The sequence below is a fragment of the Neofelis nebulosa genome, chromosome 1 (genome assembly GCF_028018385.1).
Source record: "Neofelis nebulosa isolate mNeoNeb1 chromosome 1, mNeoNeb1.pri, whole genome shotgun sequence".
NCBI lineage: Eukaryota > Metazoa > Chordata > Mammalia > Carnivora > Felidae > Neofelis > Neofelis nebulosa.
In genome coordinates, this window is record NC_080782.1 from 111,017,688 (window position 1) to 111,042,208 (window position 24,521).

General features: G+C 38.5%; 1 protein-coding gene and 1 long non-coding RNA gene across 2 annotated transcripts in view; both read right to left on the reverse strand.

Moving 5' to 3' along the window:
* Positions 1–24,521, reverse strand: part of ZSWIM6 (zinc finger SWIM-type containing 6) — a 196,132-nt gene that overhangs the window by 153,045 nt on the left and 18,566 nt on the right. The gene's annotated exons all lie outside the window — the stretch shown is intronic.
* LOC131512675 (uncharacterized) lies at positions 440–18,397 on the reverse strand. Its single transcript, XR_009262242.1, has 2 exons — positions 12,571–18,397; positions 440–10,161 (listed from the first exon to the last, which is right to left on the reverse strand). It is a non-coding gene; the product is annotated as an uncharacterized LOC131512675 (long non-coding RNA).

Consider the following 24,521-nt stretch of genomic DNA (forward strand, 5'->3'; position numbering starts at 1 on the left):
AGCAATAAAACACACTTCACAAATTCAAAAGATCGTTCCCCAGATAGAAAAAGAATTTCCTTCACAAGGTCTAGCCCAAGAAATTGTAGTAAGCATAAAAACATTTCTTAGTTGATAAAAAGAAGACACAGACTTAATGTTAAATTCCCAACTGTTTTATATCTACCTTTCTAATTTTTATTTGATTTTTATTATGGCTGAAAACTGAAAAAAAAAAAATTGAAAGGATATGTTTGCCTCCCAAACTCTCCCCAGGAAACATAAGGTTATCATTTTCTGACTAACCCTTCCAGAAATACTATATGCACTTACACATAAGCAATATAAATGCTTGTATAGTCTCCTTTCTACTCAAGTGGCAGCATAACACAAACTATTTTACATGTTTCTTTTATTTAACAAACATCTGTATCATTACATATCAGTATGGTTCTCCTCATTGTTCTTTTACAACTGCACAATATTCCATTATGTGGAAGGACCATAATTTATTTAACCAGTCTTCCATAATGAACATTTAGGTTGTTTCCAGAGTTTTGCTACCATAAACAATGCTTCAATAAGCTACTTCATTTCAATTCAGCATAAGCTAAATTCCTGGATGTGGAACTGTTACGTCAAAGAGGTCTGTACATTTATAAATCTAATGGATGCTATCAAGTTGCCCTCCATAAAGACTGTGCCAGTTTATAACCCCACACCTATCTAACCTATGCTAACAATGTGTTAAATTTTTTATTTTATCAATGTGATGGGTTGTTTTTAAAGGGCATCTGATGCAGTTTTAATTTGCATTTCTCATAAAATAAGTACCTTTAGATTTAGTGCCATTTGTATCTCATTTACATGAAATCTCCACACATATCCTTTGCTCATTTTTCTACGAATTTGGTCTTTTTCTTACGATTTGTAGAAAAATTTTATATATAAAGAAAATCTCCTATAATCTTTGAGGAGTTAAATGTTTTCTCAACTTATCTTTTGACTTTGCTTGTGTTAGTTTTTGATATGCAGAAACATTCATTTTTTATAAAGTCTAACTAACTTATGAGTCTTTTTCTTTTATTGCCTCAGAGTTATGTATCAAAGTTGGGAAAACCTACTTCATTCTAAATTGTAAAAAATTTCTCTCCTATTTAGTTCTATTTCTTTTGTGACTTTGCTTTTTAAATTTAAAGCATGATCTACTTAAAATTCATTCTGGTAGAAGTATGAATTATACATTCCACTTTATTTTTTTTCCAGTTGGCTCCCCAGTTATGCCAACACCACTTACTGAATAAATTTCAGCACTGATTTGAGATGCCAATTTTATCATGTCCTATGTGTTTTGAGGTCTCTTTCCAGTATTTCTACTTTATTCCATTGATCTGTAGATCTACACATGTGCCTTCATCACACAGTTTTAATTAATGTAGCTTAATAATACCTTTCGATATCTTATAGGGCTGGCTCTACCTCTCATCACTTTTTTTTTTTCCCTATATTAATTAACATTAGTTTGTCTAGCCAAAGAAAACCCTTTTGGAATTTTTATTAGGGTCACTTCTAGTTTACAGACAAACTTGGGGAGCTCATTTAAGCAACAACCCCAATCCCTGGCAATTTTGTTCCCCTGAGTACTAATGGTGTGATTCAAGACTTAGTTAAAGCGTTCATATTTCACATTAGCATATCTCCAGTCACAAGATGATGGTCTTCTTCACAGGTAGTGGTGGTGTTTGGCCTTAACCCTCCTCCTACAGACAAAAGGGTCATATGAAAATGTCTGAAAGTCAGAAGTACTGCTAAAACAGCACATTCACTGAGTTTATCCATAGATTAAACATAAATAGGAAGTTATTCTATGGTCACCATATGTTTTCTTAAAATGGAAGCTACAGACACAAGAGTAAAGAACTGAAAAAGGCTTCTACAGATGATCTAGACCAGGTTCTAAGCAACCTTTTCTTCAAAACATATCACACCTATCGTAAAGATTTATTTTATGGACTGTTTCCTAATTTCCCATTCAAAGGATGCTCTAAATTGGAAAATCATGTCCATTCTACCCCAACATTCCTACAGAATTGTTACCACATGTATAGTATCTTTTACCATCATGTAGATGGAAGCAAAAGGAATGATGGATGGGAGCAAAAAGTTGAGAGAAACAATATTTTATATTAACATTTACAAATTATAAACACCTTAACATACACTATCTCATTTAATATACATATGCCTACACATGAAAAAGTACAGAAAAATGAAGAATAATTTTATAAGCAGTATTTTAAAACCAAAACATTCATTACTACTATATCCTGTAATTTTAATGCTACAAGTCTTAGATATCAAGAAAAATGTATTCTCTCTGTCGAAAGGTGAGGGGAGCAAGATATGAGATTAAAGATGTATGCAGGGCTAGATCAAGCAGAGACTTACAGACAACAGTTAAGAATTTTACATTTTAGCCTCAAAGAGATTTTAAATAGGGAAAGAACATGATCATAATGGCTTTTTAAAAATTATCTGTGTACAGTATAGAGGAAGGGTTAGTGGTCGTATGGCATGGGAAGATACAGAAAAACTTATTGCAATGAACCAGATCAATAATGGCTGGACTTTGGGTAGCAGCAGTAGTGACCAAGAAAGGATCTGTTTTACATATACTGAAGAAGTAGCAATGCTAAGACACTGATGGCTTGAACCCAGAGGATGAGGTGCCATTTATAGAACTAGGGGACATATAGGGAAAGGCAAGTTTGTAAGGAAAATACTAAGTTTGAGGCACAAGTGCTGGAAGCAAGTAAAGACATCCAGTGAACAGACTACAGACTGCTGGAGCTCATGAGAAGTAAAGATTTGAAGCTAGAATGTGGAATTTTTCAGAGTAGGTTAAGAGTAGGGAAAGGGCCCAGAAACATGGGTAGAAGGTGACCCAGCAAAGAGAGGCAGAGTTAACCTGAGAGGCAAGAGAAAAACCAAGAGAGTTTAGAATTATAAAAGTCAACTGAAGACTATGTTACTAGAAAGAGCGGTCAGGTCAGCTTCGTTCAGTGTTGTTCAGCTGTTAAATAAGATGAAAATGAGAAGAACACATTGCATTCAGTGACGCTGGGATCCTTAACAGGCATAGCTTCAGTGGAGTGACAGGGACAAAGACCAGAGGGCAGAGGACTGAGGAATGAAGCTGAAGGTGAAGAAACAGAGTGACATCACTCTTCCAAGAAATACAAATATGAAAACAAACAAACAAGAAAGGTTACTGAGGGACAGAATGAAGTGGGAAGGCTTGGGTGTCAAATGAGAATTTTTTGTAAAGAAGAAAAGCCTTCCTAATGTTTAAACGGTATTTATACACAACCGTAATACGGAAAAAAGAGTTATCCCTTCCCCTTTTGATAATGTCCCCCAAATTAATACAGAAAACAAACTGGATTGCTGTTCATTTCTGAGGATGATCTGTCTTATTAAGGTAGTGAGAAATATCAGCCATCAATAAATGGAATTTCTTTGCTCCTAAAGATAAGCTCTAATAAATTAACAAAAAACATCAACAATAAATCTCTAAAAAAATAAAATCAATCCGAAAATCTTTTACGTAGACATACAAGAGTTCATAAGAGAAGTCTGCATGCATTTAAATCATATCAGAACTTTAGGATGCTCACATCAAAACAGAAAATGGAATTCAAAGTTCATATTCCTAATGTTCAACCAGGAATTGGTAAATTCTGAAATATACTTTCTCAAAACAATCACATAAAGGAAAATAATCTGTAAATCCAATAGGTCAACTTCCTCTGATTCTTCCACAGATTAAAGGTTTTACAGTTGCCTTGAAATAAAAGGAAACTGATGATTTCATGAATGGTCTGGTTATTTACACCCCTTGAGGCTCATACACAGCACAACTAATGGTTTTGCCTTGAGGCAAGAGATTTAACATACTGCCCTTCTAATTGCTCCCTGGACACTGTACACAGGCCACGTGTTTCTCAAGTACAGATTCCTATATAACACTCACCTTTAGAGAAAAAAAAAAAATCAAAGATAAATATCTCACCAAATACTTCTGAACCAATAAAACTGTTTGTAATATCCAAACCCTAACAAATCACCATGCCAAACACTAGCTAATACACCCAATAAATTCTGGTTCTCTGACCAGGTTTCTCTAAAATAAAAGTGATTTAGGTGAAGACATTAACTTCTGAACATTTAGTTGTACTACAAATGCAGTGCCAATTTTGAAATTTCAAACATGACAAATTTCATTCCTGAGGAACATCTCTTATGCCTTCATAATAAGCACGGGCACTTAGGAAAGTGATCCATTTTATAGGAGCTTACAACATAAAAATAAAATCTCAGTAAAGAGATAATTTTTAAAAAGAGAACAAAAATAGAACTGAGTATTAAACTTCTGGAAAGGTGAGAAACATTCTCTATACTTAGAAAAGAAAGCACAATGGAAAATTGTTTAAATTCCGAAAGTAAAAAAAATCTTACAAATGTCCAAAAATGGCAACTAAAATCTTGGCAAGATGGTAACACCTGCCCAACATCCCCCACTCCCGGGGGCAGATGCGAGGTGGGGACTGAGCCAACTGTCTCCAGAACTCATGCTTTCCACCACTGTGTTCCTTTACCCAACCTTTACTAACAGGTGAGGAGGACAGGAATAAAATTCCTGAAATAGGAAATGTGACTAATAAGCAAACACACAGGAAAATATTCAACTTCCCGAGTGACCCAAAAATTTCACATTAAAACAACAGGTAACTTTTGTTTTATGCCAACTTTGGTAACTTGCTAACTGGGCAAAAACTTAAAACCACAGTAATATCTAGAACTGGTAAGTGGTGTGTGAAACTGGCAGGGAATTTGGCAATATGTACACAGAGCCTTAAAAACATCCCCATGCCCTTTCATCCACAGCGTCCACTTCTAGATGTCTATTCTAAGGCGGGGGGGGGGGGGGGGGGGGATAAAATATGGACAGAGCAGAGGGGGGTGCTTACTACATATGCTCAAAGATGCTTTTCTGGCAATTATTCATAAAATGAAAACCTGGAAACAACCAAAATATGTCCAAAATAAGAAAAATATGGTCGTGTAAAATGGGATAAATCCACTGGTTTATTATACATCGTCAGTCATGAAAACTTGGGATACGTGAGTGGCTCCGTCGGTTAAGTGTCCAACTTCGGCTCAGGTCATGATCTCACAGTTCGCGCCCGGCATCAGGCTCTGTGCTGACAGCTCGGAGGTCAGAGCCTCCTTCAGATTCTATGTCTCCCTCTCTCTTAGCCCCTCCCCTGCTTACACACACACTTACACACACACACTCACTCTCTCTCTCTCTCTCTCTCTCGCTCAAAAATAAATAAAACATCAAAAAAATAAAAAATAATTATAACAGGTATATAAAAAGAAAAATATTTTTCTAATATATTCTCTTTTTTTTTTAACATTCATTTATTTATTTTGAGAGAGAGAGAGAGCCCATGAGCTGGGAAGGGGCAGCGACGTAGAGGGAGAAAAACAATCCCAAGCAGGCTCTGCAATGTCAGCACAGAGCCCGATGTGGGGCTGTATCTCAAGAACTGAGAGACCATGACCTGCGCGAAAATCAAGAGTGGGACACCTAACCAACTGAGCCACCAGGAGCCCCAAGAAAACTGCTTTTCATACATTGCATTGTCAAACCAAAAAAGAGCTGGATACAAAAATGTACAGATGATAGAAACCCCTTTTTAATGCACAGGAAAATACAAAAAAGAAAAACACTAAAATTAGACTATAGTTGGTTAATGTGATGGTACAGAATGGTTTTTCCCCCACTATCGTGCAAAAATCTCAAAATGTGGTTTAATTACTTTTATTTTAATAAATCTTTGAAAAATGAGTGCTTTACAGACCATGTGCAAATTTAAAATATAAGAACAGAAATTTGAGTGTTCTTTGACATTCTTTTCCCAAAAAAGAAAAATAGAAAGTACAATAAAGATTCCTCAGGTAATTTGTTACGTATGATCCAAATTCCACTGTACAAAGGATGCAAAACACAATTGATTGTGAGCCTACCTAGGACTTTAGAAATTACTCCACTAGTTATTTTATTTTAAATGCAGTCGGAAAGCCATTTGATTTTTAACCTGGTATGTTTTATTATGTGACTTATGCTACAGCCTCCATTTTCTAGTTTTTTTGTAAAATCTGACATCCTCAGTACTTAGCAAAATGTCTGCTGGAAAAGAGCTACTTGTACTAAGAAAAAACTTTGTTAGGTAAAAATCATATTTAATAATATTCTAAATCTTAATAATGTGTCCCATGCTAGCAGGACAGTTCCTGAGACCACAGGGAGTTTGGTTCTTACACAAGCATACAGAGCTATGCTTGAGTAGAGGAAACACTAATGTCCCACAAGTGAGGATAATCACAAACCACAACTCAAGTAAGCAGACATACATAGGCTGTCCACATCCAATAACACCTGTGCACAGTATTGGAACATTTCTGAAAGAACTGGATAGCCTACCCAAATGACTAAAAAAAAGTCCAGCTAAACCTCCATGTCACCCTAAGCTTGACACTAGGAAGATCAATTCTAGCCAACCATAAATCAATACATTTATTACAAGAGACTTTGAGACCTGTTTCTTTTAGCTATTACATGAAATGGTGGCTGGGATGCCTGGATGGTTCAGTTGGTTATGCATCCAACTCTTGATTTTGGCCCAGGTCATGATCTCACAGTTCATGAAATCGAGCCCACGTCAGGCTCCATGCTATAGCGTAGAGCTTGCTTGGGATTCTCTCTCTCCCTCTCTCTCTCTGCCCCTCACCCAATCTTTCTTTCTCTCTGTCTCTCTCTCAAAATAAATAAACTTTTAAAAATGTGATTGGTAGCTTAGTCAGTGAAGCGCCTGACTTCAGCTCAGGTCACAGTATCATGGCTTGCAAATTCAAGCCCCACGTAGGGCTCTGTGCTGACAGCTCAGAGCATGGAACCTGCTCTGAATTCTGTGTCTCCCTCTCTCTGCCCCTCCCCTGCTCATGTGCTAGCACTTGCGCGCTCTCGCTCTCTCTCAAAGAATAAATATTTTTAAAAGTTTTGTTTTTTTCTTAAATAATGGTTAACAAAAGGCTCATTTATGAAGTTTAACCCAATGATAAAATTATTTCATTCAACTTGGGCTTTCACTTACCTATGCTCAGAGACCTTTTGATTGTTATAGGAGATAAATTCTAGGATAGGGAATGTGAGATTTAGCTCCCCAAGAACTGCCACATTTATTACTAAAACTACTGGGTCTTCAGATCTTATAACAACACATGAATCTGTATCTAGTACCAAAGGAAGTGATTGCTAAAACCACCAACAAACATTTGTACAACACTTCATAGTTTTAAAAAGGCATCATATATAAAATATTTGATAACTAAAATGTATCTAGACCTTTCTTTATAGCACTCCCTCAAGGTGCTCCCTTCACATATTATATGCCACCTCACATTCCAACCAACCTTTTAACTTAAGCAAGGCAGGTATTAAACGATGAAGCTGAGGTTCAGAAAGCTTAAGTGATTTGCCCAAGTTCACATAGCTATTAAATGGCAAAGCAGAAAGTACACTTTGGGGTGAAGGACACTTTTGCATGCCTCTCCTCTCCGTGCCAGAGCTCCATCAGAGAGCTGATGGACTTGCATCTTGTGCAGGCAATGTGATCAAAGGGAAACTTTGTGATGACATCCCTGATATATGTCCTTTCTTGGTAGCCAGCCAGCAGTAAGACTTGTTTCATCTAATGACACACATAATAGAAAACCCACAGTTCTTTACCCAAAAGGCAAACTGATAATTAAAAAGGTAAGCCTCCTACTGAGCCAAAGCCCTGACTTTTTTTTTTAAGGATTTATTTAAAAGTTCAGGAGCAAATACCATAAAGGAAAATCAAAGGCAGACCTCTGAAAGGTTTTGTTTCACCTTCTTTTCTAATGTTTATACATCAAGCAAAACAACATCTCAGTATCTAAAATGGCAATGCCAATTATCCTAACTTATAGTGATAAATGATGACCCTGTGTAAGTATTAATACTCTTTAAATATTTCAGCTGCGTAAAATGTTCCTAGGATGTATTAAACATCTATCTTCTTAAATATAAAAAAATTACTTATGTGTCTGCTGTGAATCATTAGTAACTGTATTTTATATAAAGTATAGTAGCTAACGTGTTCCGAGCTCTTAATATGTGCTGGGCACTGCGTTATTTACATACAAAGTCTCACTGAATCCTCACAATAACCCTATGATGTAAGTACAAACAACTTTAAAATCCAGTGCAATATTTTATAAATACAGAAACAGAGGCAATGAACATTAGTTAAAAAAATCAGAAAGTAACAGAACTACAATCTGAAGCTAGAAAGTCTAACCACTATATTATACTGCCTCCCTGTGCTCTGGCCTGTTCTCTTCTGGGGACTGGAGATTATGGGAAAGGCACGAACTCTGGAATCCGACTACCAAGATTCATATGCTAGCTCCCCTGCTCAATGAGTCTTGGAAAAGCTAGAGAAAAAAATCTCTCACTTTTCTCAGCTACAAAATAAATGTAAGAGTTGATACAACAGTTCTTGCATGATGGAGCTGTTATGAGGAGAGAGTGTGTAATATGCTTGGTAAACAGAACTGACTCAAGTAGAGGACTCAAGAAGATCAGTAAGCAATAGCACAGTGATTCTTCAAGGAAGAGTGAGGTGTTGGGGGCTTTGGTCTCACACCAAATGGCCTCAAAATGCTTTTGGTGAGTTCTTGAATCTTTTTTTTTTTTGTTTTTTTTTTTTAAGGTTTTACTTTCTCAAACTATCACTTTCTCAAGCTGGCACTCTTGGATGCTAACCTGCCTATATGGAGCTTACCCTTCTTTCCCCTCTTCCACATCTCCTTCAAATACACTGTTAACTAGAAAGGGAAACAGTCAGACTTTCTAAAATGATCTCTTAAGAAGAAATACAGATTGTAAAGGAGGATTTAGGGTCTCCTAATTAGGTAAGAGGAAAATAGGGCCGGAATTTTTAGAGTGCTTTTTTTTTTTTTTTTTTTTTTGCTTAGTCAGCTTGTGATATTTTTTTTTTTTCAAAAGTGTAGAAAATACCCTACGTTTTAGGCTTACAGATAAGCAGGGTCTTGCTGGAGCACACTAGAATGGGCCACTGCTACGGCTCCATCAAATCAGATACACAAAGATGGTGAGGGAAGGCAGGCTAGTACACTGCACTGCCCAAAAGAGTCCACAAAAACACAAACAACCCTCTTCCTCTGGCTCACTATAAGGGTTAAGGGAGGTAAGAGGTGATGCCTAATACAAGTAAGAGATAGGTCTTGGGGTCTGAGGCACCGTATTGAAGAGGAACTAAAGTACATTGAAAACATCCTCATCTTAGACACACCTGCCCGGGGACTGCCAGGTGTAGTGGATCAAGAGAACAGCTTTTCTGCACACTACAACTCAGTGCTGTGTTGCAAGGCAGCCCCACGCAAACCCACATGCTCTCTATCAAGGCAGCAGAGAGAAATGACTCTGACTTTTAGTGATGGGCCCATTAGACAAACTTAAGTACCAAAAACCACTAAGTGTTAGAAGAGAATATAATCACACTGTTTACTGTGAGGCTGGCTTCGCTGGATTAAAATAAAAGCACACAAGGGAGGGGTGAAATGGAGGTGATCATACAAAATGTATTTGAGATACCTCAAAAAATAGAAGCTGTCAAATGTGAACAAAGTTTAAAATATTCCACTTTTATTACAGCAACTATATCAAGCACTGCTATATTTCTGTGTCATACCCTTATAACTGCCATTTCTCAAAATTTGCCATTTTTCAAAATTCAGCAAGTCATTCATTCCCCACCCAAGAAGGTGGTCTAGGAATTATTTCCACAGAAACAAATTCCTGTTTTTAACCCCAAACCCTTGTTATTACCTACGTTTATGAACATGACATTCCACAATGGAATCTTTTAAAATAGTTAAGTTCAGGGGCGCCTGGGTGGCTCGGTCGGTTGGTTGAGTGTCTGACTTCGGCTCAGGTCACGATCTCGTGGTCGATGGGTTCGAGCCCTGCGTCTGGCTCTGTGCTCACAGCTCAGAGCCTGGAGCCTGCTTCGGATTCTATGTCTCCTTCTCTCTCCGCCCCTTCCTCACTCACACTCTGTCTCTCTCTGTCTCAAAAATAAACATTAAAAAAAATTTTTTTAATAAAAAAATAAAATAGTTAAGTTCATTGATATAATCGATAAAATATGTTACATTCCAAAAGGCCAGGAAATGTATAGGCCAGAGACAAGGAAACTTTTTCAGTAAACGACTTTTTCTATTTTAGGTTTTGCAGGCCATAAAATCTCTGTCACAACTACTCAATTCTGCCCTTGTACCACAAAAGCAGCAAAGACAACCTGCAAAATAATAAGCACAAATATGTTCCAATCAAATTTTATTTATGAACCCTGAATTTTAAATTTCATGTAATTTTCATATGTCACAAAACAGTATTCTTTTGATTTTTTTTCCTCCAACTATTAAAATAACATAAAACCCAATCTTCGTTCTGCAAGCTACATAAAAACTGGTGGCAGGTCAGATTTAGCCAATGAAACATACTTTTCGGATCTTTGACATAATACTAATACTCGCAAATGAAGGGGCGCCTGGGTGGCTCATTCAGTTAAGTGACTGGCTCTTGATTTCAGCTCAGGTCATGATCTCATGGTTCATGGGATCGAGCCCTGGGTCAGGCTTCTGCACTGACAATGCGGAGCCTGCCTGGGATTCTCTCTTTCTCTCTCTCTCTCCATTTACCCCACTCATGTGCACACGCACCCACTCTCTCTAAGAATGAATAAAATAAACTTTAAAAAAATGAAAATGCAAAAAACCCCACTGACTTGCAATTTTGAAATGAGGTTCCCTTCAAATATAGAGGTGGTTGTTAAACAATGTGCTATTGTGCTTTTGAATTCAAAAAGATGGAAAAGATGCCTTACAGACAATTTAAAAATCCTGGCTTCTAAAGTTAACACCAAAATGTTAAATAAGACTGTGTATTTGTAATAATCTTTAAACATGTATGAACTTCCCTCAGGAATGACTTAAACTTCTGCAATGTTCATATTATTAAGCACAGTATTTTTAGGTCCATCGTAGCACAGCTAAGAGCCCCCCCCATCCCTGCATAATCCCTATAGGTCAACTAACCAACCAGTAAGTCACTGTGCCAACTGTAAATTTCTTCAGCATGATACAAGCTATTTCCTGAAGCTTTATTAGAATAAATGTTGGGTCTAAAATATGCAAACACTCTTGGATCAGAGAAGAGGCTTTTGAGAACATTGGATTAGTCAACCTTCTGTGAGCTTAGCAGAAGCGTGCAAGGTAAGTACCTATAAAATCTTATTATAGCGAGTTCTGTTATAGATATATTCAAACCAGGTAGTATATAATCCAACAATTTCCACATGTCAGTAGGTGACTGAGAGTATCCTTACCAATTCTAACTAATAAACAATTCTGAACCAAAAGCTAGCTCTGATTCCATACTGAATCTCTTGAGGAATTTACATGATCACTCTTATATGGGATAACCTTTTAAACTGGGGTTGTTGCCTATAATAACTCTTTTCAACTTGGTCCGCCTCAGTGGACTCTGATCAAACACCTTTCCTGTATGCATTGCCCTCTGTGGGGTGGGGAAAGAAGGATGCAGTCAAATTAGAGGAAATAAGCTTCCTCATTTTAACAACTTTTTTCAAGCAAGTGTCAGAGCTGACAAGTAGGCAGGTGTTAAAGAAAACAGAGCTCTTCATCATGAACCTCAGGGGAAAAAGAGACAAATTGAAACCAGAATATGATTTACCTCAGGTATCTGAAAGTCAGTGATCCACTTGGAACAAACATGTATTGATCTGGGATATCAAAATCTCTTAAGCATTTGAAGGAAAAAAAATATATATATATGTATATAATATATATGGGCCAGACATTTGTTTTGTACCTGGGAATTCTAATTGGTTGCATTTTCATAGCTTTTTAAAGTCATTAGTAATTCCATTTATCCAGATCTTGCTCATACAGGGAAAGGGCAGAAATAGTTTCCTAGGAGGGTCAACCAACTAGTGGTTGGATTATCAGTGACCCCAAGAAGAGCAGTACAAGAAACTTTTGGCTTCCTGAAATAGGGAAAAACAAGGAATCTGTTCAAGCCTTCTTTCATAATGATGTATTGCACTCTAAATATTTATGGTCCCCAAATATGTGGACAGACTCTCCTCAACTTGAAGTATCTCTAACACATCTAGTGGCTCAAGAACAGTGTTTTTCAAATAGTAGGTCACAAACCATTAATAAGGTAGATATGGGTCACAGAGAACATCTTTTAGTGAAATGAAACTGAATGCTTTTGAAAACATCAAGTATGTCATCTTTTAAAGGTAATTACTGTCTTTGTGAAACTTTGGTTCCTATTATTTATAGGAATGTATGTTTGTGCACAGCTGTGATATAGTTTCTTACGGATTCTATGTCTCCCTCTCTCTCTGCCCCTCCCTCACTCACACTCTGTCTCTCTCTGTCTCAAAAATAAACATTAAAAAAATTTTTTTAATAAAAAAATAAAATAGTTAAGTTCATTAATATAATCGATAAAATATGTTACATTCCAATGTATGGCATGAAATTCCCACCAAATCTAAATAGACTTAAGAAGTAAATAAGCAACCAGGAGAGCAGTCAGACCTGGAAACCAAAATTGGGTAGTAATCATCACTTGGTAGCATAGAAGAATTTGGGGGTGATTGGTATCACCTACGTAGGAGAAAATAGCCCAGCCTCAGGTGCCGGGGACACATATAGTTAGAGGTTTGCTAAAGGAAGAACCAACCACCTAAACCAAAGGAAGGAGTGGCCAGGGAGCCGAGATTCCCCTGCAGGCTTCCTCTAAAGCAGGCAAAGTCAATAAAACTAAAAGTTAAAAACAGAGGTATAAACATTTCAATTTCCCATTTTTACAAAATAAAACATGAATGAGGGAGGGCTGGAGGATGTTTATGAGTAAAGAAGATAAAACAAATTCTACGGAATCTGGAAACATACTCTATTTTTTTTTTCAGCTTATTTATTTATTTTGAGAGAGAGGAAGAGGGAGGAAGATAGGGAGGCACAGACAGAGAGAAGAGAGAGAGAATCACAAGCAGGCTCTGCATTGTCAGTGTGGGCCCGAAGCGTGGTTTGACACAGGGGTCGAACTCACAAACCATGAGATCAGGCATGACCTGAGCTGAAATCAATAGTCAGACGCTTAACAGAATGAGTCACCCAGGTGCTCCAAAACGCACTTGCACTTATCCTAATGATATGTGTGTGTGTGTGTGTAGGAATACTTAGATGAGTATTTTATAATGGGTCCTTTATATCAAGAGAAGATGTTGGTATCCACTTAAACCATCTATTTGCATGTGTGATGGCAAGACATGGATGAATCACATGACAGTTAACCATTTTAGGGTTGTCCACTGGCTTTATAAAGAAATCAAACCATATTACAGTGAACTTTATCTTTAAAATGTATTTTGCACTATCTTCTTGCAAATCTCACACTAAATTCCATCCAAAGAAAGGGATTCTTAATCTGGAAGCACATGCTTTCAGCATAAAGTATAATGGAATAACTGGATTGCCCTTTTGTTTAGACTGGAGTTGTTCCAAAGCTATTATTCTGAGCACCTGTCAATAAAAGCCACAGCCTCTAATGTTCTAGGCAGCAGCCTCATTTGGAGGTAATGGGGCTCTCTTGCAACTTACATGAAGATCTATCATCATGACTACTTTAAATGCCTGTGCCCTACTTCATAACTTTTACAAATAACACATTAGTACTCTTGATCTTAATAAAACAGGATGTTTCGTGGAGTGGGAAGGCAACTTCCTTTTTCAATACGAGAAGCAACTACTGCTTGCGACACTAGTTTGTGACAAAATCAGAACGATGATACTGAAATGGGCCTTAAAACTGATCTTGCCCAGTTTCTTCACTTAACAGATAAGAAAGTAGGAGCTTCTCCCAGGTGGTCCAGAGGAAAGAATCTGGCTGTCAGAGCAAATCAGATGAGGGTTTCAACCTCAGTTCTATTACTGGTTCATCACAAAGAGTTAGTTTCTTCATCTGTAAATAAGGGTAACAAACAAGCAATCTCACACAGGAGAACTTAAATGAAGCAACACATTTGAAGCACTTAGCACAGTGCTGGTACATAGTAGATACTCAGAGTGAGACTGTCTCCTTCAGTCATCCTACTCTCCTCCTCCTTGCCCAGGGCAGAACACAAATTGAAACCCTGCTCTGACTTGTCTGACTTCATAACACACAAAGGAAAAAGGTCATAAGAACTGTATACATGAAGATTTTATTGGTCCTGATTTAAATATAAAATTAACATTAAGCAGCTTCTTAAAATACACTAAAATCCAAACTCAAGGCAAGATATGGCAATGGTTTAAGGAATGGGAAGAAAAAGAAAAAAACCAAAGAGCCTCAGTGAGATAAGGGGAAAATAAAGCAAGTCGGCATCATAGAAATCAAGGTTGGAATCCCATATAAATAGGTATCCATCCGTATCAAAAGTCAGAAATAGATTAAAGACAAATAGAAACTGAAATAACCCATTATATTAGCTATAAAATCAATAGGGACCAGAAGACAGGTTCCAGAGGTTGAGGTGAAAAACTGTTGCCAGTAAGAGATATCAAAGAAAAGTAAGTGCAGGATAAGCAAAATCAATGGAAACAGCTGCTCATTTGAAGTGCTCAGCAATAAGGAGAAAAAGCAAATAATAACCATGTGTGGAGGCAAGATGAAAGTGCAGAGGCTAAGAGCACACACTCTGAAACCAGACTACCTACATCCACATCTCAACTCTGCCAAGCTGTATCTGTGTGACCTTCTCCCATGACTTGGTCTCCACACCTGTAATATAAGGATAAAAACAGTACCCACTGTGCTGGTTATTTTTCTGTTGGTTCTCTTCTCTTCTCTATTATTACATAGGAGCTGGAAATCTATAAACTGTATTTTCCAAACTCCCTTTACCAACTACCTTCCTCTTGGATATGGTGGCAGGAGATTCCAAGGTGAGAGCAAGAAAAATGTCTTTGTTTCCTGTTCCTGGTGGTACCTCCACAAGCAGCAACAGACAGCCAGAGGCTCCAGCAGCATCTGTGGGGGTTCCAAAGCAGCAGAACCAATGAAGATCTCCAGCAAATCTGTAGAGCATACAGTTTATGCAGCAGCTGACAACTGATTAACATTTCCTTCTCCTTTTTGTTCCTCCAACATTCATCTACACACACACGCACGCACGCACGCACTTACTCTCTCCTCCTCTCCTTTCTCCTCCTCTTTGTTCCCTTCTCCTTTTTGCTCCAACACACACCTTTTTCTTTTTGTTCCTCCAGCTCTTCCAATACCACTGTAACCAATTTCCTGCATTAAACCCTTCGGTGCTTAAAACATTCCGTGCGCTTTATTTTCCTGACTGGACACTAACTGATAACACGTACTTTTTTATGGCTATTATGAGAATAGAAGGAGTTTTAAAATGTGCTTAGATCAGAACCTAGCATTTTATAAACGTTAACACTTATTTTTCTGCAAGCATCTTAAAATCCCCATGTCCAAAATCAAGTTCCTTGTCACCTATACAAGACTCTAATTCTGAAAATAGTCTTGAGTCATCCTTTCCTTCAACCAGACTCCAAATGTGAGTCACCTTTCTCCTTATCAATAAGCAGAATTTTGGGTTCCCACTTCAAGAAGCACTTTCAACCTCTATTCACCAATAATAAAGTGCAAGCCTTTATTATCCCTCATCTAGCCTGGATCAATGTCTTTCCCTCCCGAGGGATGTATCAGCTTGCAGGCTTCAGTTCACTCTACACTGCCCCAGAAGGATTTTCCTAAAAGGAATAGGGGAAGTGTCACCACCAGTGTTGCCCAAAGTCATGAGCTCATTCAATCTCATAAAGGCCCTCCTGAAGCCAACTGCAGCCTACTTTCTTAACAGTAATTCCCACTATCCTGCTTCCTATTTGCATCCCCAAATCTTACCCTCCAACCAAATCAGAAATCCTTGGCAGACCCCAAGTTCCCTCTGCCCTTTGCTCCCACTCTACCTTTGCACAAGATAATTCCTTCCATGCACCACCCCCTCTACAGAGCCTTTACTAGATCCTTTCCACCTCAAACAGATCTAACCTCCATTCTTACTATTTCACCAAATAATACTATCATAACTTAACACTATATGTTTGCGTTATAACTTGTAAATATTGAGCTCTTCACAAGACTAGGACCTCCTGAATGCCCTCTATAGAGCAGAACTTCCCAATATAAGAGCTGAAAGTCTTAAGATACTGATATCTCACCTCCTGGGGCAGCCATCTGGGGCTACCAGTCCAGTGGCAGCTTGTCTGTAGTTTAAAACCTCCTATCCCCATGTCCTGTACAAAGTATTACTTTTCAGTGTGTTCTGAGGTAAAAGAGATTGGAAGTACTGCTCCAGAAGCATCCCACTCAGCACCTTTCACATAAAACAGCTCTGGTCTTCCACCAGACCTCATGAAACATAACTCCCCCATTTCAATGCCTTAATTGGAAGCATTCGCTATTATAAAAACTTAGAAGTTAAGGGGGCCTGGGTGGCTCAGTGGGTTAAGCGTCCAACTTCATGAGTTCAAGCCCCATGTCAGGCTCTGTGCTGACAGCTCAGAGCTTGGAGCCTGCTTCGGATTCTGTGTCTCCCTCTCTCTCTGCCCCTTCCCCGCCCGCTCTCTCTCTCTCTCTCTGTGTCTCCCTCTCTCTCTGCCCCTTCCCCGCCCGCTCTCTCTCTTTCTCAAAAATGAATAAACATTTAAAAAATTTTAAAAAACTCAGAAGTTAAATGAAAACTATACCCATTCCTTACTTAACCTACAACTTTTTTTCTTAACTTACGAAATGTGTATATAAGAAAGTCAGTGAAGAAAAAGCACAGATCTTTCAAATATAAGAAAAACAGATATTCTAGACTCATTTGCATTCAGAAATATTAGATTTGATTTTGGACCATTAAACACATAATTGGATTCTATCTAAAACAGTCTATTGGAATTCAGAACACAGTTCCCCTCAAGGAGGGAAACTGTGGTTAGCTTCTTAGCTTCCATTTGTTATAAACAGTATAAAACAATACTGTTTCAAATATTAGTTAAATACTGCTGTCTGGGAAGAAAAAACACATTCATTTAGAAGGATAAGGAAATGCATGACTTTCTGCATGGATTCTGAGGGCATCTTCAGGATCCTTTCAAGGGCTTAAAAGGTTCAAGACACAATTTCTAACTTTACTTTGAAAATCTGAAACTTGCATTTTCCTTGTTATAGGCCTATCACTGTAATTACCCTTTTCCTATCAACTACAGTTTAATCAAAGCTGAAACAGCAAAAGAAACAGGGAGAAGAGAGAAGGCTGGAAAATTCAAGGGGAGAAATGTAAATACTGCAGGCAAAGAGGACATAACACAAAGGAAGAACTACACTCTAAGAAACAAATGAAAAAGGGAAATATGAAAAGAAAAACATCCAGGATATTCCAGGACAGCTGGCAGAGAAACTGATGAAACAAATTTCCCACATTTGCCACACAACAGTGCTAACAATCAAGGACAGCTTTGTAGCCCTTCAAATAAGAAGAGGATTAAAGTAAGTTCTAGAGTAGGGGCAAAATAAGTCTTTCAAAGGTATATGGCAATGTTTCCCACACTTACAGATGCTGATCCCTGAAAACACTTCCCTGGCCATCAATAAAATTATAAAAGGATATGTTTGTGTTCATAAAGCTAAATTTAGGGGTGCCTGGGTGGCTCAGTTGGTTAAGTGTCCAACTTAGGCTCAGGTCATGATCTCACAGTTCATGAGTTCGAGCCCCACATCAGGCTCTGTGCTGACAGCCCGGAGCCTGGAGCCTGGAGCCTGCTTTGGATTCTGTGTCTTCCTTTCTCTGCTCCTCCCCCGCTCACATTCTGTCTCTCTCAAAAGTAAACATTAAAAATTTTTTAAAAATAAAAATAAAAAAATAAAGCCAAATTTATCCCAATTAAGAAGATTGTCCTCTATTGTGAGATTATTTTTTGGTATTAAAATGCCTTAAAATTTTTTAATTATTGGCACAGGGGTGACTCAATTAAGCATCTGACTTCGGCTCAGGTCATGATCTCACAGTTGATGAGTTCAAGTCCCACATCGGGTGAGCACCAGCCCTGCTTCAGGTGAGCCCTACTTTTCTCTCTCTCTCTCTCTCTCTCTCTCTCTCTCTCTCTCTCTCCCCCCCCACCTCGTGGGATTTTCTCTCTCTCCATCTCTCTCTGTCCCCTCACTCACTTGCGCCCTCCCCTCTCTCTCAAAAAAAAAATTTTTTTTAATTATATCAAAATATTGTTTTGTTTTAAAGTATAAATACTAAACGTGCCAGTCCTAGGCCTATTCCTACAGATACATACTTTGAGAGTTCCTTAGCTCAGGAAAGTTGATCACTGCAGACATCATTTCTCAGGCTCCCAGGTCACCTGGCTTTTCTCCGGGTTCAGTCTATGGGAAGCATTCCTGGAGAATTGACAGGTGGAAATAAGGGAGGAGCCACGGTATTTCTCCCTTTTTACTTCTCCACTTCAGGCAGTGTTCCCAGCAAGAGCTGCATTTCTTCCACGGCTCCAGCTCCTACCAGCTCCTACCAGCTCCTACCAGGAGATTCCAATCTCAGAGCAGCCCTGGCTCCTTAAACTCCCATAACTACCAGTGATACTATTCTCTTCTTGGTGCTGTTAATCTCTGGGTTGCCTGACCATCCTATCTTGCTTCTCAGCTCGTCCATCACAAGCAGGAGGTTGTGTAACCAATCTCCTGCACTGAATTCCTATTTTAAAAATTTAGAAAACTTTTAAAAACTTTTCCTGGCTGGACCCTAACCAGTACGTTTAGCCGGTGCTTCTGGATGTATAAAAATCACCTGGAGGGCATATCAAAACCCAGATTCTGGTCCCCACCTTCAGCGTTTCCCAGTCTGTGCATCTGGAGTGAAAGAGAAGAATGTGCATTTCCAAGAAATTTCCAGTTGATGCTGATGCTACTAAACCAGGGACCACACTATGAAAACTACTACAAAACAAAGAACTGGCCATCTTATGTTGGTCTGTCCCCCCTCCCTTTTTTTTTTTTCAGTAGACAATAAAATCCAAAAAACACTCTGAAACGCAAGGAAACCCCATCCTTCTGTCTTCATATGCAAAATCAAACCTTTTAAGGCAGTTTCCTTACATTATTACAAAGCCAACAGGTTTCTTATTTATAAATTTTTTATAGCCAATAGGTTTTTTTAATAATTTTTATGTTTATTTATTTTTGAGAGAGACAGAGAGTGAACGGGAGAGGAGCAGAGAGAGACACACACACACAATCTGAAGCCTCCAGACTCTGAGCTGTCAGCACAGAGCCCCACATGGGGCTCAAACTCATGGACCGCGGTATCATGACCGAGACAAAGCTGGATGCTTAACCAACTGAGCCACCCAGGCACCCCAAGGCCTGTAAGTTTCTAAGGAACTATTTTTGAAAGTAAATATAATTTTAGCTCTCAATGTATACCTTACCTAGAAATAAAATCTCAATTTTAAATATCATAACCAATCCACTGAGCTCTTCTAAGAAGATAAAATGGATTTAGATTCTTAAATTATTGGAAATAACTTAGCCAATGAAGTTTCAAATCTACAAAATAATCAATTGGCAGATGGTTCTTCTACCTTAGAAACTTAAGACTGAAAAACAGTCCTAAATAATCCACAAAGAGCAATTTAAGAACAGTGTCTTGGAACCATGGTTTAAGAATCACTACAAAGTACTCAAATTTATGGTTGGCAAAAAGTTATAATCAAATTATATAACCAAATCACAGCTAAAATGTATACCTAAGCAGAAAGAACTTCTTATGAGACCACAGGGTCCAGAAACCAGCACTAAAAGAAAAATGTGAGCTGCATATGTAATTTTGAGTTTTCTAGTAGCCACACTAAAAAAGGTAAAAACAAACAGATGAAATTAATATATATTATTGAACTCAAATACCCAAAAGATCACCATTTCAACAAATTACTGACAATATATTTCACATGCTTCCTTTAACTGTGCTGCCTTCAAAATCTGGTGCCTGCCTTACACACTTTCAGCACACCTCCGTGCATTCCAAATGTAGTCACACATGTGGCTAGCAGCTACCCCATCAGAGGGCACACATATAAACAAAGTGAAATTCACTTCTCTTCACTGAATAGACTGATGCTTGATACAGTGGTTGTGTCCCAACATACTGATGTTAGCATAGCATATGAATTTTATTGTTCACAAGTTACCTGTAAATTGCATTTTTAAGAATTTAAAGCTGTAAATGTTTTGTATTGTTGTTTCAAAACTAAGCAAACATTTGCCTCCCGCGAAACAGAAATAGTTTTTAAATACTGTATTTAAAAAAAAAAAAAAAAAAAAAAACTTCCCAAGAGAATCACACTGTAAACAGGTAAGGTAAGCTACCATCAACTGCTATTTTACTTGTGAGTCCCAAAGCCAGCAGCATCTCAATTCACCTTTCTCTGGCCCAAGGGAAGACCTAGCAGCCACTATGGGCCTGCACTGGTCTCCACGCTAAGGAAATTTTCATCTCCTAGGCTTAACAGGGAGCTAAGTCATAACTACCAACCAAATCCCCAAAATACAGTGTCTGGTCATTTGCTGGCGGAAACTGATGTAACCTGATCACTTTATACCATTAGATAGGAGCACAGTTAACACAATGGGACTGGTAGAATCGTGATAAAATATATTTTTAATGTGATTCAAACAGCATTTTAACACTGAATTAAAACTAGAGAGGAAAAATCAGCTTGAGGTACTATGTTTAATTATTCAGGATCTATAGAAAGAGATTAGACAGATAACCTATATGCAAAATTAAAAATTTAAGGACACTATAAGTTTTTATTTTCAGTAAGAAACCAGAGTACATCATTTTAATGCTTTTAATTAACACACCTGATGATCAAAATAGAGCCCAACAATGGAATATTTAACAAGTCACTGAGTACACGGCAGCAGACTATAAATTATAAACATGGTGCTTTGAGAAAATCTGTACATTAGCCTTAACACTTGAAATCCACAATTTGATGCTGGTTTCCTGTAGAATCCAGTGAGGTAGGATTTTGTCAGGAGGGACTAAAACAGTACTTCCAACACTAAACAACCTCTGAGCCTCTCAATAACGGACTGTTCTGTTCCTTCACTTTTCAGAAGTGAGTTTTCTTTTGCACATAAAACTTACCATAAGCGTAAGTGTACTTGTGTGTATGTGCAAGAGTAGTGAGATAATTACACACCTTTGGGGCTTAAATACATCTGGTGTCACATCACACCTTAGGCATATAGTTATTTCATTTTGAACCATTCACTCTAGAGAGTAATTACTCATCCCATAACTTGGTCATAAAAAGCAGAGCTTACTCAGTGTTTCAGCAATTATATAGCATAGGTAGGTTTTTATATGGTACTTTTGTAAATCAGATAATGAAAACATATACCTTAATAAGGTAAAGTGCTAAAATTATGACAAGTTATATAGACTTACTAAGCTTTTAACTGGAGACACATCTACATAGTAAGCTGCAGTTGCTGCAGAAAGGCCCAGCTATAGAATAAAAGTTGAAGCCATATGCAGAGTTCACTACTTTGAGGAGAAGGTACAGTGGCTGCAGGAATGAGGTCACAAGAAGACAACTCTAACAACCCAGGTCTTCTAAGGAAGGATAGAGTCCTGACTATTATCTTACATTAGCCAGTCAGGTTGTGCACCTTTACACTGCCTACTCCCAAGTGAAAAATAAAGGTCTTGGCATCTCAGACTAGTGGATTCAATGGCCTCTATAAATGCCCCTTTATAGAATCTCATGGTACACACAGGAGAGAATAGGGAAAAGGGAAAGACCCTGTACGTTGCCTGGAAGGACACATCTAGCCTTTCTTAGCCTGAAACAGAGGAGAGTTCCCTCCAAACAAAAGAGGAAAAGGAAGTTTTAATGCCTGCTCTAAGAGTGAGACTAGAATTTATTAGTAAGAAAAGACTGTTCACAGCACTTCAGCAAACTGCTAAATCTCTCCATCAGTAGGGCTATTAACACAACCCACCAGCACCCGGAGCTGCCTTCACATAACAGTGCTGGTTGCACCACAGCAGCCTCACACAGCTTCTGTTATACCTCCTTCTCTTTCAAGTATCTCCCTACATACATTGCACCCAGGTCTCCCACTAAAACCAAGGAACCGAAGAAAGAGAAAACATAACTGTTTCAAGCCAAATTATTAATATCATCAAATGCTGTGAATGAAACTCTCTTTTAAAAAGCTCACAAAGATGGGGCGCCTGGGTGGCGCAGTCGGTTAAGCGTCCGACTTCAGCCAGGTCACGATCTCGCGGTCCGTGAGTTCGAGCCCCGCATCAGGCTCTGGGCTGATGGCTCGGAGCCTGGAGCCTGTTTCCGATTCTGGGTCTCCCTCTCTCTCTGCCCCTCCCCCGTTCATGCTCTGTCTCTCTCTGTCCCAAAAATAAATAAAAAAAAAAAAAAAAAAAAAAAAAACGTTGAAAAAAAATAAAAAGCTCACAAAGAAAAAAGTCATATGCAACAGAGTTTAGTACCAGCTCCAAGAAGCAATTAGATACTATGGGTCATATACCCATTACTACTATCAAAACCTAAAAAATAAAATGTAGCAGATCCCAGAAATCATGGACCATCGTTCAAAGGTCAGGGAGCCAATTTTGCATGGTGTCACAGACCAAGAAGGTCTCTCAATGGCTTCTTTGGTGCACATACAGGAAGACAAGCTGCCTGCAGCAACACGTGAAAAGAAGGTAGTACAGTGAAAAGACCCCACTTGAGAAGTAGGAGGCCTGAGTGTCCTGGTCTGGCACAGACTGGCTGAGGGCTCCTGGACATGTGACTTAGCATCTCATATCTCAGTTTCCACAGTCATGAATGAAGCGAATACCTTCTTCTCAAAGTTGTTATGACAGCTGGAGATCATGCCTGCAGAGCACTAAAACCAGTACCGAAAAAGTGGTAGATGTTCTGATGCTGCAACTACATAGAGGAGTGAACGAATACAGGTTTCAAATTAGAGTTGACCCCCTCCACCATGCCAAACAAGGTGATGAAAAAAGTTCAAGTTTGTCCAAGATCACTTTAATGGGACAAAAATACCTTTATGCAGTAGATATGCAATTGATAGGTCTTCGATGCATCATTCCAGCCTATTCCTTTTGAGTTGAACTAACATGAAGATTCCAAGATTAACATGACCAAAAAATAGACTGGAAAAAACAGAGGTTCAAGCACAAGCAAGAATGCACAGAATAATAAACAGAAAAAAAAAAAAAATGCTGCATGCAGACCTGCTATGTGGCCCACAGTGACCCTGCACATGAGCTCTCTCCAGAGCCAGTGCCCTGCCTATCAAGATGAAACACAACTGCCCGTTCAAGAGAACTGACAAAAAAAGGAAACAAGAAGTGACCCACATGTGGGCAAGAGAATCTCCTGCTCTAACCGCATGCCCTACCATCTACTCAAAACCTTTGGCCATTTGGATTTTCCCAGGTGCTACATGACAAAGTAAATTTCTCAGTCATATGAACCCACATACCAGCACAAGTGACCCTGATAAAGGAGCTTCTCAAACTTTTCTAAGAAAAGTCCCTGTAATAGCAGAGACGCATGAAAATGTACCTCTGGGGAATCTGGGAGTGGCCCAAAGCAGCCACAAACACACAAGTGGGCTGTTTTTCAAACTAACACATTCTTTGTGGCATAGGTGTGGGATGGAAGGTAGATGGAACCACTGCGTTAAAGCAGTGCCTCTTCCTGGAGAGTTAGGAAAATATTTTCAAAGTAAAACATTACTTCCTTCATCCATTTATTCAACAAACTTCTGAGAGTGGAGTACGTGCAAAGGGTTGTCTAAGAACTATGGATACAAAAGTACGTACACATACATACAGACACACACATACAATCTAATGGGGGAGACAATAAAAAAAAAAAAATCACACGGGAAATTGTGATTATGGGTTACAAAGGAGAGAAACCTTTGCCAGATTTCTCTAAGCCAAGATGACAATTAAGGCACGAACCAGGCAAAAAGAGCATTCCAAGCAGAAAAAAGAACATGGGCAAAGGCAGCTAGCAGGGCAGCTTGGAGGCAATAGAAGGGCAAGGGAGAAAATGTGCAAGAGGCAGATGAGAGTACAGGCCAGATTATGGTAAGCCTTGCACACCCTCAAACGACCTTAAGTCCTCTGCACAAAGGGAGGCCACACACGGAGCAAATGGCC